Below are 20,445 nucleotides of genomic sequence, written 5' to 3'. Positions count from 1 at the left end.
CTAATGCTTTGCATTGTCAAAGTTACAAAGCTGCTTTGTGTAATGTTGCGCCTGCTAAACAAAGACCTTTAGTAATGAAAGAGCGTGAATTGCACAGGGATCCAACTCTTCAATGGCTGACCTATTTTGCAACATTCAGATAAGTAGTGTTGCCTATATAGATACGGGGTGGGGGGGGGGGGGGGGGGAGGGTGAGAGGGGAGCGAACAATTGTTACCATAAAAAGCCTTCAGAATTATTTGTTTATAGCTGGTTAAAGTTGCTGCTCACAGGTGTTTAACTGTGCTGGTATAATATGTGAAGGTGCAGAGGCTTATTCACTAAAGTCCGAACTAAAGAAAATTAAAATCTGAATAGCAAAATTTAGACTTGTTTTGGAGCTTGCTAAAAAGCCCCGACAGAATTCATGTAACTGCCATGTAGGATTGATTGTGATTCCAAAAGCAATTTATTTTTGTATGTTTTGTTTTGCTCATTTTTTTTTCACGATTTTTTGTACTTTATTGTAGTCTATTGTAATTTTTTTTTCTTTGTAAATAGCGCTTTTATTAGCAGTTCATACAATAATAGGTAGCAATGCGAGTGGTTTCAGTGAGACTTGCAGGTCTCAATCATCATCTTAACAATGACGACATGAGCACAACATGTGCCAAGTGTAAATTGTAACGTTTCAGTATACGTAAGTATGCTGGCCTACAGCCTTAATGGACACGCAAGTCATGCGTTCGGTCTCCTACCGGTTGTTAAATAGTGAGGCAAGTCTCGAGTTAATGTCCACCAGCGTGGCGGGCGCGATGTGGGTCAGTCTTACAGTTCAGAGTCATGTAGTCTTGTACCTGGTCTAGGTCTCCCTCGCCTGTCTGCCCTTTCCCTAGTGCAGGGATAGGCAACCTTCGGCTCTGCAGATGTTTTGGACTACACCTCCCATGATGCTTTGCCAGCATTATGTGTGTAAGAGCATTATGGGGGATGTAGTCCACAACATCTGGAGAGCCGAAGGTTGCCTATCCCTGCCCTAGTGTGTTTTGTTCATTTAATGTTACTTGTCAGTGGGATTGTTGCAAACGATAAACGGCAGTTATACTGAAAAACAATTAAAGTTATCCAGGAAGAATTGGTAGAAGCTCAAACCATGAGCGTATGAATGAACACAGTGTTATGCTAGTACCAACTACATATGGAGAGGGGTCAAAATGTCATGTCCAACACTATGGGTCAGGTGACGGTCTAAAAATTACTTAGAAAGGCAGACCCCCTTTTGTAATGTGACTGCTGGGAATGGACAGGGTGGCATCACATACAGCTGCTCTTTGTACGGCGAGTTCTGACACTTTAGATGTATACACTCTGTAAATAACTAATAAATAATCCATAACTGCTTATATATTCCAAAAGCATTTGAACTGTGAAATAAACTTTGTCCGGTAGTAAAGTTCTAGACTTTGCCGCAAATCCACATTTCTTGCAGCTATTGCAGTGAGATTTGCTCAGACCTGACCGTTATTTTGCCAATCATGGTAGCTACTTACCTTTCCATAGTCCTGCTGAATTTATCACATAAACTGTGCTTAATGGACAAAGCAAGGCTTTCTATGAGGTGTAGTTCATGTGTTCTTTCTACTGTAGACTATCCAAGTCATTTAACCGATTCAAAATAAAGTAGACAATCCAAACAAACCTAGGATCTTTATGGACCAGATTGTAATGATCAAATATAACTGGTTAGTTAAAGACCAATGACATTTCAGCTAGAATTATATAGAATGATCATATGTAGAGTAATTAGCCCAACCTTTTTTTTTTTATAGGATTTTAAGGAAACTCTGTCCAAAAATGTGTGGGTACATATATATTTATTAATTTTTATATTTTTATACATTTTTGCAGAAATAAATTTACTTAAATTTCCACAAATATTTATGCAGGTCCTTCCTTTTTTCATGTCTGATTTTTTTTTTTTTTTTTATACAAGAGCACGGATCAAATGCCGGAACTGATTTCTATTTCTATTTTCGGGAGTTATAGATTTAAACTGCCTGATAGATGGGCACAAAACCTTTGATATTGTGGTTAACTCAACCAGCAATGGGTAGACTGTTGAAGAATGGTACAAAACCAATTTTGCAGAGGAAGAGAATATTCCAGAGTAGAACTTCTATTTTTACATGTGTATTAAAAAGAAATTTAAAAAACAAAACAAATAAAAACCCCAACAAATTAATTTCTGATTTATTAATTGTTCCAAATGACAATCCCTTCATGTGCTGAGTTTGCTGTGCTGGAGAATATGTTGACTTTTTAAATCATAATCTAATTTTGCATAATAATAATAGAAAAGTATTAAACCAGGAAATAATGCTTGATTCAATGTTGTTGTCTGAGTACCAGGGAAACTTGCTTTGAAGTTGAATTAACATTAAAGGATCACTATAGTGTCAGGAAAACAAACTCGTTTTTCTGACACTATATAACCCTCAGGGCCCCCCTCCCTTGGCGCTGAATGGGTTAAAACCCCTTCAGCCACTTACCTTAATCCAGCGCCTGGTGACCTCTCCTCCCACTCCGACGTCGGCTCCTGAGTGAAGTGGAATGTGCATGCACGGCAAGAGCCGCACACGCATTCAAACAGTCCATAGGAAAGCATTTCTCAATGCTTTCCTATGGACGTTCTGCACGCTGAATGCGATGTTCGCATCCAGCGTCGCAGAAGCGCCTCTAGCAGCTGTCAGGAAGACAGCCACAAGAGGCTGGATTAACCCTGCAATGTAAACATAGCAGTTTCTCTGAAACTGCTATGTTTACTTCTGAAGGGTTAAAACCTGCGGGACCTGGCACCCAGACCACTTAATTGAGCGGAAGTGGTCTGGGTGACTATAGTGTCCCTTTAATACTTATAAGTGAGTCTCAATAGGTTTTGATACAATGTATACATTGCTTTTACAAAACAATCCAAATTAAGGTTCAAAATCAGTGACTTTGTATTCTGCTAATTGATATTGTATTGTTTGTTTATTTTGTGTATACATTTTGTTTATGTAAGCCATCCCAATTAGCAAGAATATAAAGTAAAATTGTCTATTATCATGCTTGATTGGGAGGCTTTTGTTTTAAGTAAATTATATACCAAGTTTTAAACAATAATGAGATTGAGTTAGCCATGTTTAAATGAACATCACATTCCAGCCACCAGAACTACAAATATGCATCTGATAAATCACAAGTTCTTAACCTGTGAGTCGGGATATTGTGTTATTTCTTTGGAACAGCATCATCATACTAATCAGACTCTCTGACAATTTGCCCACAATAAATACAAATGGTATGTTTTTAAAATGCATACAGTACATGTAGTCTTAAAAATGATCATTTTCCCATTTTGTTGCAATTGGATGGCTTTAGCACCATTACCTTGGCAAAACAGTATTTCAGGTACATGGGATATTATTAAATATTAAAAAGGGGAATAGGGAGTTGGAAAGTCAAGTCATCAGGAGCATTGGATAATGGTGAGATTAAAATCTCAGGGAGACTAGAGAGTGAGGGGGAGTAACAGATTATCTATCACATGACTGAGGGTAGGGCAGAGAGTATTCTATATATCACATTCTTCACTATGACTATATATTCACAATAAAAACCAGGTCCAGGGCTGAACATTGTGCATCAAAGGTTGAATAGAATAGGGGGAAAATAAGCTTGAGGCAAGCAAGGTTTTTTCTATCTCCTATCATTCATATTTTGGATGTCTTTGACATTGAAGCAAACCATGACTCATTTTGTCACAATAGGAAAATATGCGTGATTGTTCTCTTGTACAGTTAAAGGAAAACAAATTGCAATTAATATGCAGCAGTAACTAATCCCTCTGCACCTACTACTGGGGTAGATGTAACAATAGGGCAAGAGCTACATTTATTTCAGTGGCCCCATTGTGAACTGAGGTTGACATCTAAAATATTCTATGATGTGGGAAACAAAGCTACTGGTATTTAGATAACAAAACGGCTCTAATTTGTCATGGGTAAACAAATACAAGATCTGTCCTGAAAGTATCGAGCCATGTAATATGAAAAATAAACACATTTATTGAAGAAGATAAGATTGAGACATTTACTTTATTTCACTGGTCTTCTGTTGTCCAGGCATTAATATTTTGATTCTTAAAATATTCTCATAGCAGTGTGAGAAGACTATAATCTCCTCCAGGAGTGTCAATGTTGTAATGTAGTTTGTTTAGCACATATAACATATGTAATATGCTCCTTTCTACTGATGTATTTTTTAAATTTTGTTTTGTACATAAGTAGAGCTTATTTTTTACCATCTGACAGGAATTATAAGTGAAGTTAAAAACACTTTATAAATGTAATTTAAGTTGTTGTGGGAGGGTATAAGTTAAAGTGTCTTGTTTAAGCAATTATGTTGTCACTTAAGACAGGAAATGCAAATTATGTAAAAAAACAAACAAAACCTCAACATAGTTGTGTGAGGAAAAATTATATATATTATACTTGGTTCTTTAAACACAAAATAATACATTGTAGAGGCACAAAAAATATATATACATGAGTTGGACATACCGGAACAGAGGGTGATTATGGTCCTGCTCAAACAAACCTTTATTTGTAGTATATAAAAAAAAAACAAGCATATGTCAAACTAATGCTACCAAAATGACCAACAATTGTAAACAATGCATGTGTTTTGGGTCATCTACTCATTCTGTCTGTCTATTAGAGTATGGGACAACATGAGGAAAGCAACAGTTACGCTTTATGTGTCTAAACAAATATATAACATCTGTAGCTAAATTGGAGTCAGGGATTCCATTGTTAATGGTGCAGAATAAAACTAATGACAGAAATACACTGAAATTCTCCAGACCACTGTTTTAATTAGTTCAGAGGCAGTAGCCTTCCTGTGCAACATGATTTAATGTTGCTTTCAGTTTTATTACAGAACAGCAAGTAGAGAGGTCTATGGTGGCTTACTGTTGCCACATAGTTCCTATTAATACAGTTCTACCTTTGAAAAAAATCTAACATGGTAATTAAATTTACATTTTGACTACAATCCATCAGATTAAACATGTTACCCATTCCCTGTCCTGTTGACACACAAAAAAACAACAACTCCAAATTGAAACCTTTTTCCAAATTGGCAAATTGATTAATCTCCATATTCAGAAGCCATTATTCATATTGGATAAACACATGTTTTGACTTGTTTCCATGTTTGACATAGTCCTTGAAACTGTTTGTTTAATGCGTTTCTAAAAAGAAGTTAGATCATCAACAATGTTTTAAATGATAATAGTGCTATTAATGTATTTTTTTTTTTTAACTATTCTAGGCCTATATCCTGGTTTTCCTAAAAAGTATCTATTTTCTAGAGAATTACTAAATGTTCCTTCTAAATTATATAGGACTAGCTTTCAAGGCAGTAGAATAGTTTTTAATTGTTACAGTAAAGAGACCCTTTTGCTGCTGTTAGTAAAATCTTAAGTCTCAGTGGGTGACCTTGTGTATTTTTTTTACAGTTCTTTTAATTCTGTTAAGAAAATGTGTGTGTGTGTGTGTGTGTGTGTGTGTGTGTGTGTGTATATATATATATATATATATATATATATAACAAAGTACACAATCCAGCGCACTCGCTTATTAACTAAACAATGACTTCAAATCTTACAGATTGTATTAGTTTCCTTTTTAAAACACCTCACCTACGCAAAATATAATGGGGGTTTAGTTACACTATATGATCATACATTGCATAAGCCTGCCACAACGTCAATGTACCCCATTCTTGGCAGGCCCTACTCTAGCAGCCTAATGCTTGCTCTTATGAGATTAATCCACTTACTTGGGAAATACTTCCTCCTGGGACTCTCTGCTATAATGTATGCATGTTCAGGTGAGTGCAGCCCTCTTGTTTTCATTTATGTATTTTGGAGTCCAGGCCAACTCCTTGGTTTTGCACCCCTCCCTGTCACAGGTGCCTCATTCCAGGGCCCTATTTAGCCTTGACTTGCAGAGAGTCCCAGTAAGGAAGTATTTCCCAAGTAAGTGGATTAATCTCATAAGAGCAAGCATTAGGCTGCTAGAGTAGGATCTGCCAAGAATGGGGTACATTGACGGTGTGGCAGGCTTATGCAATATATGATCATATAATGTAACTAAACCCCCATTATTTTTTGCCTAGGTGAGGTGTTTTTAAATAAAACTATTACAATCTGTAAGATTTGAAATCATTGTTTAGTGAATAAGCGAGTGTGCTGGATTGTGTATTTTGTATATTTTGGCCCCAGCAGCACCCTATAATGTATGCATGTTCAGGTGAGTGCAGCCCTCTTGGTTTATATATATATATATATATATATATATATATATATATATATATATAGTTAGTTGTGGTCAGAGGCGGCTCTAGACTTTATGAGGCCTTAGGCAAAACGCAAACATGAGGCCCCACTAACAAAAAAGTGTCACATATACACATTGATGCACTGTCTACCTGTGTATGTGCCTGAGAGTGTGTCTGACAGAGAGTATCCTTGTGTGTGCGAATGTATGTCTCTGTGAGCATGTTTGCATTTTTGTCTGAGACCCTATGTGTATGGGGTAGCTGATGGTGAGAGGGAGCGGGGGGTGTGATGGTGAGAGGGAGCGGGGGGTGTGATGGTGAGAGGGAGCGGGGGGTGTGATGGTGAGAGGGAGCGGGGGGTGTGATGGTGAGAGGGAGCGGGGGGTGTGATGGTGAGAGGGAGCAGGGGGTGTGATGGTGAGAGGGAGCGGGGAGTGTGATGGTGAGAGGGAGCGGGGAGTGTGATGGTGAGAGGGAGCGGGGAGTGTGATGGTGAGAGGGAGCGGGGAGTGTGATGGTGAGAGGGAGCGGGGGGGTGATGGTGAGAGGGAGCGGGGGGGTGATGGTGAGAGGGAGCGGGGGGTGATGGTGAAAGGGAGCAGGGGGTTAATGGTAATGTGAGAGGGAGCGGGGGGTGATGGTAATGTGAGAGGGAGCGGGGGGCGGGGGGTGATGGTAATGTGAGAGGGAGCGGGGGGTGATGGTAATGTGAGAGGGAGCGGGGGGTGATGGTAATGTGAGAGGGAGCGGGGGGTGATGGTAATGTGAGAGGGAGCGGGGGGGTGATGGTAATGTGAGAGGGAGCGGGGGGTGATGTGAGAGTGAAAGGGGGTAATGTGAGAGTGAGAGGGGGTAATGTGAGAGTGAGAGGGGGTAATGTGAGAGTGAGAGGGGGGTAATGTGAGAGTGAGAGGGAGGTAATGTGAGAGTGAGAGGGGGTAATGTGAGAGTGAGAGGGGGTAATGTGAGAGGGGGTAATATGAGAGTGAGAGGGTAATGTGAGACTGGGGGGCTAATGTGAGAGGGGGGGCTAATGTGAGAGTGGGGGGGCTAATGTGAGAGTGGGGGGGGTAATGTGAGAGTGGGTAATGTGAGAGTGAGAGGGGGGTGATGTGAGAAGGAGGGGGTGATGGTGAGTGGGGGAGGCTGAGGGTGGTGACGGAGGGTTATGCTGAGGGTGGTGATGCTGAGGGTGGTGGGGGGTAATGCTGAGGGTGGTGAGGGGCGATGCTGAGGGTGGTGAGGGGCGATGCTGAGGGTGGTGATGCTGAGGGTGGTGGGGGGTGAGGCTGAGGGGGGTGAGGCTGAGGGGGGTGATGCTGAGGGTGGTGGTGGGTGGTGAAGCTGAGGGTGGTGAGGGGTGATGCTGTGGGTGGTGGGAAGTGAGGCTGAGGGTGGTGGGGGTTATGGGGGATGGTGAGGCTGAGGGTGGTGGGGGTGAGGCTGAGGGTGAAGGGGTAATGGTGAGGGTGGTGTGGATGAGGCTGAGGGTGGGGAGGGGTGATGGTGGTGGGGGTGAAGCTGAGGGTGGTGGGGGGTGCGGCTGAGGGTGGTGGGGGTGATGGTGGTGGGGGGTGAAGCTGAGGGTGGTGGGGGTGATGGTGGTGGGGGGTGGTGGTGGGGGGTGATGGTGGTGGTGGGGGTGAGGCTGAGAGTGGTGGGGGTGATGGTGAGGGTGGGGAGGGGTGGTGGGGGGTGAAGCTGAGGGTGGTGGGGGGTGAGGCTGAGGGTGGTGGGTGGTGAAGCTGGGGGTGAGGCTGAGGGTGGTGGGGGTGATGGTGGTGGGGGGTGAGCCTGAGGGTGGTGGGGGGTGATGGGGTGGGAGAGCCTACCTTTCCCTGGTGGTCCACTGCTCACGGTCTGCAGCTCCTCAGAGCTGCAGACCGTGTAATCTCGCGAGACTTCAGAGCGTTGCCGTGGTAACCCGCGGCAACGCTCTGATTGGCCAATTCTCGCGAGTCACATGGTCTGCAGCTCTGCACACTGCGGAGCTGCAGACCAGTGTCTGCGATGGTGGCCGGGCAGCCAGGAGGGGCCTCGCACCCGGCGGCATACCGGGCAAGCCGCCGGGCCCCCTCCTGGTGTCAGGTCCTCGGTCACTGACCGAGGACCTGACACACTCTGCCAACAGGCGGTTTAGGCGGCCGCGAGGCCCCCGCCAGCGCGAGGCCTTAGGCGGCCGCCTAAACCGCCTAATTAGAGAGCCGCCTCTGGTTGTGGTGGTATACCCACAAGCAGTTGGGTTACTACCGCCTAGTTTGTCCCTTCCCGTAGTGTCTACAGTCTAGAGTGATTAGTTCTATTGCGAAGTGTGTAGCCCAACATGTCATAAATCCCCGTAAAGGACTCTCTGGGGTGCCCATGCTGTCCAAAAAGCGCCCGGATTGGATATGGCTAGCCCGAATTTGGTGGAAGTCTAAAGTTCAGCAGGACGCAGCTAGCCTCCTGGCGCAGAGTTCCAGAGTGCTGGGTAGAGTTCCACGGTCACCCCAAAACCACAGCACTTTCCGTGGGTACAGGGTGCACCCCCAAATTCTTGGTGTCATTTGATGCCTCTCCACCCTCTCTGCTAACCCTCAAAAAGAGCTCTGATTTATGGTTCTTGGACAGAGAGCACTCTGGGTAAAGTTTAAGTGGATCGCAGTGACATGATGGTTTAGAGTTGCTCTTGGTCAGGCATGCCGTGTCTCAGCAGCCCCCTGGCTGATGGAATGCGGCTTTAATAAACCCGGAAGGGGCACTGGACTTGGAAGGATAGTCCATAGTGTTTATAGTCTTTTGAGAGGTGGTGGTGGTTTGGGGAGAAATGTACCCGGATTAGGGGACCAGATAATCCATCAATATAGTTAGTAGTGATTTGGTTAGCACAGTTTATAGATGGACACTGAGTCACTTTACAGCCAATGATGGTCTAGTATCTATTTTTATTAAAAAATATATAGTTTGTGTGTATGCACAAATAATTATTAAAGTGTTCCGTATCCTGGTTATCTCGAGGCAGATTTGCTTATACGTGTTATAAATTGGTATTGTTTACATTTAGTTTATTACTTCAGTATTTATTTTACCGCATTCAGTGGACTACCACCAGTTACAGATTTTTGTTAATATGTTATTCATCCAACTTTTCTTCTGTTTTATTTTGTAAACCTATGAAATTTGATTGTACTGAAGCACTGTCCGACAACTTCAAATGTATCCAAGGGGGAGTCACATGTACCAAAGATAAACTATGGGTCAAGGAACACATGAAAACAATAATATGAATAATATATAATATAAAGAATCTCAAGTGCTTTTAATTCATACATTCAATTACTACCCACAAGCGTAACCTTTGGAATAGCTATTAAGTTTAGAGCAAGTCTAAACAACAAAAGCTGTAGTGCTCATGCATAGATTGGTTTTACGGCTTCATTTGAGTAAATATTGAATGTTTGCCTAATTAAGGTTCAATGATTCTTGTCTAGCTGTGTAGAATAAAGACCATGCACACAAAACAAAAAATGATTTCAATTTGCTGGATTGTTTAATTCAAAATGACCATTTATATTAATTAATTAATTGATTGATTGATTTTGGGGGTTGGGCAGGAGAATATTTTTAAATGACTGTGTCCAGATTGCAGGATGGCAGTTTGTTGAAGTTCAAAATATATCACATAGATTTGTCAGATTATAAATTTTATCTTGGAACACTTGTGTGCAATACTGTACAAAATTATGCATTTTATACTCTAATTTAGCTGTTGCTACCTGGAAAGGGCTGTGCTATGTTGCTGAACATGGTTGTTGGGGCAGATGACACGGATGTGGTGAAATGTCTGTACCTGCCCCTCTCCAATGTCTTTTGAATTCCCTGGTAACAGTTATCACAGCGGTACCACAAACAATTCAGTGGACTTTTGAATCTCCACTCATGATTTCCAACAAGACAAGACTTGTTTTCCCTTCTGACTTTGACGGTGAAGACATGCTCGCTGTATCAGGCCTTTGGGTCCAGAGAGATACTATATACCTTGTGACAGATAAGGGATTAATTGAATGGCGGAAGAATGGAAGACCAATGTTGCATTACGAACACACATTCTTCCCAGTCGATCCTGTCACTATCTGCCGCCAGACATCCATCACACTACCAGACCCGCTTGACACCTTGCCCCAGCATCTTGCAGCCATCTCATCCACAGATCCAGGATTTATTGATTGCACACCTGATTTTGTCAAATAGTACCCACTATCCAGGGAAAAGGAGCTATGTATAGCCTCTGTTGTTGCAGAGTTGCTACAGAATGAAATAATTTCTTTCACCATTTTTTCTTGGAACTCCCTGATAAATCCAGTCCCCAAGCAACATAAGAGTGAGTACCGTTTCTCACAGGACCTGAGAGCTTTCAATGTGCAGGTACAGCCCCTGTCTCTGGTAGTCCCAGATGTGAACTCCATTCTCTCAGCTATACCAGCCACCTCCACTCACTTTAGTGTCATACACTTGGAACAGGCTCCCACAAGGCTACTATGACTCCCCCACAGTGTTCTCTACTGTGGAACGTAAAAGTCTGGAACCATGGCAACCAGTAAGTGGCTCTGTCCTGCTCCAGTACGTAGATAACTTGCTCATCTGCAGCTCTACAGAGTCTGCATGTGTGACTGATACTCTCAGCCTGCTGCATAATTTGTGTGACATGGGTCACAAGGTTTCACCAAACAAACTACAATTTTGCTAGCCTTAAGTTAGGTAACTTGACTTTATGCTCCACCGCTGCGAATCCTTGCTCCAGAACGCGACTCTAGACCAAGACAGCCTCCTCCTCTCCTTTCTTGGCATGGTGAACTATTACTGCCAGTGAATACCAGTGCCAGTGAATACCAGACTGCTCACACTGGGACCACATATTAGGAGAACCTTCTCTGCCTGACATGCCAGATATGATTTTGTGGACTTCTACTGCTGAAGAAGCTTTCCAGCATATCAAAATAGGCCTGTGAAATGCTCCTGCACTAGGTCTGTCTAGTAACGCTATGCCTTTTTATCTCTACTGTACGGAGTGGGGCATGGCTGCTGCTGATGTCTTGGCACAGGCCCATGGTAAAGGATACCGTCCAGTAGGTTTCTATTCTAAAGTCCTTCCCACGATAGTATAGGAAATGCCTGCATGCCTAAGAGCTGTCGCTGCCAACGCTATGATGGTTGAGGCAATTTTGGTGGCTTGCCCACCCCCTTAACCTCATTAAAAGGTAATAAAAAATACCTTATTTCCAAAGCCACCAAGGTACGCGGGCGCTGGCCCCATCCAGATCCTCCTTGCTGACATCATCAGAATTTTATTTCAGCCATTCCAATGCTTTCCCATAGGAAAAAGCCATGTTGGCATACAGGTTCTTCTATATGCTGTTGGGCAGTGCATGAAAATGCCCTATGACAATGTATAGAATTCACATATCGCTGTTTATTTTATATCAGTCAGTGATTAATGGGCGGTAATGTTTAAACATGATAAATGGCTTCTGAATGAAATGTATACATTGCTATCTCAGGGTACCATCTTGATAAGTTGCTTGTTTTGAGTATTCGTGATATTACTGCAGCTTAGACCCTATATCTTAAACAGCTGTAGGCAGAGTCAGAAGGATAAAAAAAAATGGAAGCACGTGTGTTTTTCTGTTTGGCAATTTCATGTTTTGAACCAGTCGGGAAACCATGTGAATTGAGATGGTGGTTTTAACCCATGTCTCACTCTTGCTCACGGTCTCAAAAGCCACTACTTCCTGTAACGACCGGAAGCTATTTGTTCCTAATCAAATAAAAAAATAATGTATCCCTCCTCCACACCAAACAGTCCTGAATTTGAGTTCCAGTCTCACAATCCCATATTTTGATTCTGGTGTCCTGCTTCTGAGGACTACAGAGAAAAGCCCCCAATAAACATACTGCACAAAATGATTGTGTTCAGCCAATCCAATATCACTTCATTGCCCTGTCGAGCAACTGAACTCAATGGAGAAATGTAATTGCTATTTACATATTACACCTAAAGAAGGGACTTTTACAGCATGCTCTTATTATATATGTTTCCTGGGCTATCACTTCTAATTACAACAATAGCTCTAAGTGGCGCACCATGCTTTTGTCCACTCCCTTATGGGGCATCTAGGAGGCTCTTCCCTGAGTAGTTCACAGCTTTATTGACACAAGTCCCCTTACACACGTTCATAACCAGTGCCAAAAGTATGAAAATGGAAACCTTTATTGCCGGCCAGAGCTTTCCACAAGCAACGACAATGAATATGCCATTTGACAGGGCGACCTCTCTAGTCCTTCTGTGTTTGCACTCCAGTGTATTTGTGGAAGATGATCAAATGTTCTAAAGGAGCAAAGCTCCTTTATTGGGTGTCAATGTACAGACCCTAAACAATTATTTGCATGCTAGAGAATTGCATCAGCAGTATTTTATTTGTGTTTTTTTAAATTTATTAACATGTGGTCTTTTGCTCAATAAAAAAACTGCTGGCACTTTTCAGTGTTATGTTCGCAATCCCATTCAGCCCTTGTGATGGACTATAATCTGTTAGATTGCCCATTGACTGCCTGAAAAGTGTGGGGTATTTGGAGCTGTGCTGTGTCACCAGCTCTGATGGTGCTCACAGAATTAATAGTCATCGTAAAACTTTTTGTCAGACCATGAAAGAAAGAGCAAAGACAGAAGAAGCCCTTTGAAATATAAAAAGCTGCACATTCTCACATTACAACATTAGCAAGGTTAACACCTCGACACTTTCTGTGTTTTAGAAGAGTGTAAATGTCACAATACTCTGCTGACCTACAAATATATATGCACACTCCATCAGTAGGTAGATTGGAAATCCGTGGACATGTTGGTTCATAGGTTCCTTGAATTAGAAAAAGGTGCGAACGCTAATCAAATAACATAAGCGTAAAATAACAAGAAACAAAATAGCCAAAACAGGGTGCTCACTCAGAGGCCCTATTTCCCCAAGGACTTAAAAAAAATCTACAAATATAACTGAATGAACAGCCCTGCTCCTGGCCATACCACCACTGACACCCATAAAATTACAGTGTCCCTCCTTGTCCATCTGAAATGTTGGGCGATATGGATATACAATACTCTATTGGACCAAGGTATCACTTGTTAAACATTGTACCAGCCTTTGATTTGTAAAATGCAGCTCAGAAATCGTCATTTGGTAAGAAATTCCAATTTGCTTCATTACAATTTTGCCATATGGCTTTTATTTACAATATATATGCAGTTCTGAATTTAATAAAAAAACCTAGCCTGTGCAATCACAAAATCACTGCTCCAAATCACTGTTAACCCCTCTGGTGGTGTAAAATTAACACAGACTCGACTACTTTAGCGGTCTTAAAATGTCAGTTTTACTTTCCTTCCTGTTGCCTGGTTAAGTACTAATGTGATACATCAAACAGAAGGCTGCTTTTACCCAGCCCTGCTCAATGTGTTGGACACACCATGCATTTGCTGCAATGACAGATGATATCCTGTTACTCTACCCTGCTTTGCTTTACACATGACTGTTTTCTGAGAAAACTACTAAGAAATCCTTAATGTTCTGGTGGTGTGATTCCAATCCAGATAGGTTTGTAACTGGTAGGGAATAAAATAAAGCCAGACTAAGTATTGCAAACAAAGGTTAACCCTTGAAGAGTTGATCTGTTTCTTATTTTTACAATATAACTCTTCCAAACCAATCGGTGTAGAAGAGTGGGTTCTAAATCATGAACAAAGATAATAAATAATCACAAAAAATGCAGAATTACTGATTTATTAACACAATTGGTTCTAATTTTCATCTTAAATGAAGGTCTCAGATATCAAAATAACCCCATGTATGAAGCACAGTAGTTATGAAAACCGACTAATACTAGCTAGAACAAGTACTTTATTTCAACAATTATCTTTTGACACATTAATATAGCATATATGACAGGCACATAGTCATAAATATGGAGTTTCGTATTGGCAAAATGGAGTTTGCATTGATTGTTGGCACAACTAGTAAAATTAATAGAACAACATAAATGTATTCTTACATTCGTCTGCTAACCATGTCCGATTATGCCTTAAATCAAAGCTAAATCAAACGATCATCTATTTGGTTTTTGTAACAAACAAAACGTTAATCTAGGGAAGAGCGTGAATATAGATGAAAAGCATTTTTCTAAAAGTTGTCAAATAGAACACATAAATCTTAAGAGTCTGTGCTCTGATCACCCTCCCATCTGGCTCTCATCAGGGAAGCATCATTTTTAAAAGACTAATGGGCACAACACGTTTAAGTGCTACTTTGTCAGTCATTATCCTGCCGGAACACATACTGACCCATTTGTGACTGTCATAAAGATGATTTTCCCTGTACATTAATCCTTTCCTCTACACCCAGTTATTGCTTAAGGGCATAACTGGAAATAAAACCACATGAAGCACTGGTGGTCTAAACACAATTAAGAGTGTTTGGTTTATTTCAAACTATCTCTGGTTAGTCACAAAAAAACAAAAAAGACTGATTCAATAGAAGTATTGAATAAAACCAGTTTATGTACTTGTCTTCACCCATCCACCCATCTGAATTAAAAATACATTTTAAATTTAAGACCAGAATAGCTGATTTAGAGAATATTTAAAGTAATACTATAATGTTAGGGAAAAAAGGGAGGTGGTGGGGGTGCTTATACGCATGTGCGGAGAGTGCGTTAGGCTCCCTTCCTAGGAAAGCATTGCTGCAATGATGCAGAGCGTAAGGCGAGCAAAATGTGCCTAACCACCTAGAAGTGCCTCTAGTGGCTGTCTGACAACCACTACAGGCAGTCTTAACCCTGCATGGTAATTATTGCAGTTTGTAGAAACTGCAATAATTACCATTGCAGGGTTAAGGGGAAAGGGACGGTGCACTTAGACCACTTCAATGAGCTGAAGTGGTCTGGGTGATATTTGTAGCGGACCACGGGTAACCCTAACCCCCGCTAATTCCCTTTCTTCAGCCGATCAGGAACCATTTAAAATACAAAGAGACCCATCTTTCCCAGTAACTGGACGACACACTGTCCTGGAGGTACAACAGCCACTTTATTGGCCACACACGGCTTTTATACATAACCCCGTGCAAGGGGTTAACCACACACACATACAAGGTCCCACCCCCAGATCCTCCCCCCTCCTTGGGGTCCCAGCGCGGGAAGGGACTTTGTTCCCTTTGTCCTCAAAGCCCGCCACTAAATCCCGAGGGTTCCCCACACCAACCGCCAGGGGTCTTCTTCCCAAGAACCTCTGTGCTTGGGAGTCTAGGCACTGGAAAAAGGGACAGTTCCTTTGTCTCCCAGGCACAGCAAAGCCCTCCCGTGGGAAAAGAGCTAGTCTTTTTGTCCCTCGGGCTCATGAGAGCCGCCAAACTCGCCAAGAGTGCCCACACCAATCTCAAGGACCCTCGCCTCGGTCCCTCGCTCAATAGTCTTCGTTCGCAAGGTCCTGGTGTGAAACCCAGACAAGGGAAGCGCCTCCTTTCGGAGTATGAATGTTCCCCCTGGTCGGCGCTCGTCTGTACGAACAGTGGCCACCCGTGGAAGCTTTCATTAATTACTTTGCTTGCGGTTTCACTGCTAGGTTGCGAGTGTGATTAATTGGAGTGAACGTTCTAATGGGGCACCGGGGAGGCCCTCGTTTGGGATACGAACAAGGTGGGAAACAATCCACAAATGCTCCTCCTAGTGGCGTTCGGCTGTATGAATAGTGTTCACGCATTAATTGTTTCCCTTTGCAGTTTGAGGGTTTGACACTTCTGTTGCGAGGTATGAAGGTTCTAAACGAACATTCTAAATAAGGTATCGGAGTGGAATTCACTTTGTGGAGGTACTCCCGAACGGGATGGGGAAACACACATAATATCCGAAAGGAAATTCACGGACAGGCAGCCGTCCCGCCTCACCTATATTGTCCTATAAAGTTGGATATTATTTACTTTGAAGTCACCTTGAATTTTCACTGTAGTGAATAACCCTGTATCATTTCAATCTATGCATCTTTCTATCTAGATAGATACAAAGAAACAGAGGTGGGTAGAGAGAGATATACAAACAGAATCATATGTGTTTTAAATATCTTTAAGACTCTGCTAACCACATTTCTAAAACACTGTGTCAAATGATACCCATTGTAATCACAGATTAACATCACAGAAATTATTTTAGGTAGGCTGTAGAAAAAAAACTATTTTGAAAAGAGCCCTAGTGTAAGATAAGATCATTTTATATGCTATAGATTCCGGACTGGAATAAAATAGATAGGTATCTGGTGACCCTTGTCCTTGATTGCCTCTAATGAGGCCAGGCTGTATTCTCTTGTATGGCTGGGTTGATAGCTGGCAAAGGCGTACTGAGTGATGAGGATTTTTCCCAGCAGCCTGTAACATGGCCCTTTTATATACCCAGGAAACTCAACTACTAGTTGAAATGCAACACCAGTTGGAAAGAATTACATGATTGAACTAACAAATACTAATTAGTGTTTATCTAGCTCTGTAATCGGCTATTTCCATTAATAGAAGTTAATGGTGCATGAGGGTATAGCTGATTTTTCAAAGGAAACACTGGGCAAACCCCCTACTAAAAGCATTAATTAAAATACAACAAACTTAGAAAGCATGGTTGATATGAATTGCGTTATCCTTTTAAGTCCAGACTGGAACAGATGCATTCTTATGCATTGAAATACATGCAGAGAAAATATACAATAAATTTAAAAATGCCTAAAAAATTATTTTGAAAAAAAACCAAATTATAATAACTTTCCTGCATTTGTTGAATTACACCTCCCCCCCAAAAAATCTTAATGAAATACAAATATTTACTGTGTTGTAATTTAACTGAAAACCCGGTCAAGTGATATACAAAGACAAAATGGGGACTACTTTGACTCTGCCTTTTTGTGAAGCAGAAAAAAAAATACGGAGTTATGCCTTGTCAAAGCTTGTCAATCCTCCAGCCCCCAGCCGTCACTAATGAAAGTTTTGTCTATGATGGATCCTGTGCATGCACGAGAATACAGTGCTGATGTTGGCTCTTGGTCGGTGAAGCCGGCCGAAGTTGAAGAGGACCGGCAGAAGAGCACGGTGGCGCCCGCAATGAACAAGTTCAGGTAAGTATAACTCCCCTTCCCCTGCACCACCTGGCCCTCTAGACACCCAGCGGGCAAAAGACCCCAGATGACGAAAGAGCCTCTGTAAGTGTTAAGCATCATGATTGGCTTTCTGATATGGCTTACAGTGGGAAATAGAAAATGTGGACATTTGCAGCAAATGTAAGTGTATTTTGCATTTGTTTTGAATTATTTTTAAAGAAACACACTGAGCACCTTAGCCACTACATCTCACTGTAGTGGTTATGGTGCCAGAAGTGTCCTTGTGTTTTCCCTCCACTGTGAGTGTGTAAGAAGTCTAAGCATGTTTGAACAGTTTAACTTCTTACCTGGGATTTGTCAGAGCTGTAGTGGTTATGGCGATTGTGGTGTTCCATTATTGTATTTTTTATATATTTTGAATGCGTCTGGAATGTCAGTCAAGCGAGTAGAATCCTTTGATTAAGCATCGTCGCCATTTCAAGCCTGCTCAAATATATTTATATGTATTTTTATGACAAACCATATTATCTCATTCAGTTAGGAAGGTCCTTAGAATTATAGCTTTCTGTATATTGCCATATTCTGGTAAACCAATATTATTTTTGCCCAACTTGTACATGCTGTGTTTGCAAACCTCACTCAATTTGGGCTGAAAATACATTCTACTAATCATTCTGCTAATCATATGCAACATGCTTAAATAGATAATTAGTTTTAGCATAATTGTTTTGTTTTCCCTCTTTACAGTTTTCCTTTCCTTATGTCTCTTGTGCCTTAATGTTTATATTCCCTTGAGATATATATATATATATATTTCTTGCATTGGATCTCAATACTGTTTTGTTCCTCTGAACAAATTGTGGAATTTGTTTGACCGATGGATTGTGGGTAAATAAATTACGCAAGTGAGATTGAATTTTAAGCTACGCCCATTGCCAGAGATCATGCTTTCCATTAGAAAAAGAAGTCCCTCCCTTATATATGTAACGGATAGCCTGGCACCCCGACTGGGTACCTCCATATGACTGATGCTCCTAGTGCTTCCCGAGCGCTCCAATCACTCCACTAGACACCATAACCACCGCAGACCCCACGAACCGCTGCAGCTTGGTTGGGGTCTCGCCGTCTTCCACAAACTCTGGACCCAAGACAAGGATCCAGCTTCCAGTAGGTAGACCTCTCTTGTAATCCAGAGAGCAGGAACAGGAACAACTCTTACAAGAGCTAGTGATTAGGTTTTATTGGTACAGGTTTGCTTATATACAATTACTCAGGCCAGAGGCACACCCCCTGGACCTGATTGAACACAGGCACACAAAGGACACAGACCAATCAGAACAATACAACAATGTCCGACACTCCCACTTACAGCACACAAGCCCTCCCCTCTGCCTGTGAGACAATTAACAAAGACAATGGGCTAACTCAATTAACTCTAAACAGAAAAAACATAAATTTTTACAAACCCCAAAATACATCATATCCCCACAGTCACATCCCCTGATAGCCCCGATCTGGGTGAACAACATATCCAAAAATCACCCAGATCGGTTCAGGGGTTCAGGAATTTCCTGGAAGTCTTATTTTTGCCCCACCGTGCACATGGTCCCATGCCCAAAACAGTTCCATACACTTGACGACAAAACACCGCTGGACAATTTAAGATGGCCGCCGCAACATGTTTGAATCTGTTCGAGTTAAAACTTCCAGAGGGCAGAAACAGTACTTTTGGTTTTGAACATGGGTTAACACAGGGCTTAACATGGGTTAACACATGATCCCAGTGTAGGAGGCTGGCACACAGGCCCCTCCAAAAGCCAGTGGCGAAGTGGATTCCGTCAAAATATATAACTAGAAAAAGAAGGTAAATGTAAAAAAAAGAAAAAAACAAGGGGAAATAGTGGGACAAAAAAGGATTAATATAAAAATATTAAACTGTACCCTACCCCCATTCCTTTTGCTCAGACTATAATACGCAGAGATTTCCATATGGTATGGATAAAAGCAATAGCAATAAGGTTGTTATGATACCAACTTATTAAAGGAATAGGATTACAAGATATTAATGTGATATCATCCAAAGGAAACAAGCAAAACTTCTAAATATTAACCCACATATACATGATTTCTACACTTGGTGTCTGGCCATAAAGAGGACGGTCAGAGTATTGACCTCTGTTATCTTAGGGCTAATCTCATTATCTGGGGCACTTGGTAAATATTCTTTGACCTGGGGTTATATTTGTGTGTGATTTTTACTCATTCTTTTTTTGTTTTCCTTTCATTGAATATGATCGTACATGTACTTGAACCCACATAGGCCTGATGATATGGAATGTACTTGTATCCATAAATGGAGTATAAATAAAATAGAAACCTGCAAAGTAACATTGCCTCTTTAACTTCTTTGTGACAAAGTTCATGGACAGTCACAGAAACTGTCAAAGAAATGGATTTTGGTGGTTACGTATAAAATGTGCATTTTCTGGCACTTCATGTATTTGCCCTGTTTATTGCCTTATTTGCATCAAAATGTTACTTATTGCGCCTTTTCCTTTTATCATGAATACTTGTAAATGTTCCGTTATTGCAGAAATGTTATACTGACATGAGTTCATCATTGCCTTAAACTGAATTTGTAGTTTTTTCCTACCTTCCAAGGAACCCTTTATGGTTTTGTGTTTTGTTTTTCTTACTTTCGTCTAGAAAGTGAAAATAGAAAATTACATAATAAAAAAGGAAAAAAATCAAAAACTATTGCTGCTGCTGCTACACAAGTGACCTTGATACCCTTTGACAAAATATGACTGTCCTAAATCCATCTTTTGCCTTTGCCTCTTATCCCAACAAAAACCTCCATCTCCACCGTCTCGCCCTAATACAGCATTATTTCTGTTCCAGTTTCCGATATTTTCTCACCAATTCTA

At 41.5% G+C, this 20,445-nt stretch overlaps 1 protein-coding gene across 4 annotated transcripts in view; it reads left to right on the top strand.

The window, feature by feature from the left end:
• The window catches only part of PTBP3 (polypyrimidine tract binding protein 3), a 258,869-nt gene that overhangs the window by 197,193 nt on the left and 41,231 nt on the right, over positions 1–20,445 (top strand). The window lies entirely within an intron of this gene.

This window comes from Pelobates fuscus, chromosome 5 (genome assembly GCF_036172605.1).
Source record: "Pelobates fuscus isolate aPelFus1 chromosome 5, aPelFus1.pri, whole genome shotgun sequence".
Classification (NCBI taxonomy): domain Eukaryota; kingdom Metazoa; phylum Chordata; class Amphibia; order Anura; family Pelobatidae; genus Pelobates; species Pelobates fuscus.
The sequence above is the reverse complement of the archived record's forward strand: the minus strand, read 5'-3'. Positions and strand labels throughout refer to the sequence as shown.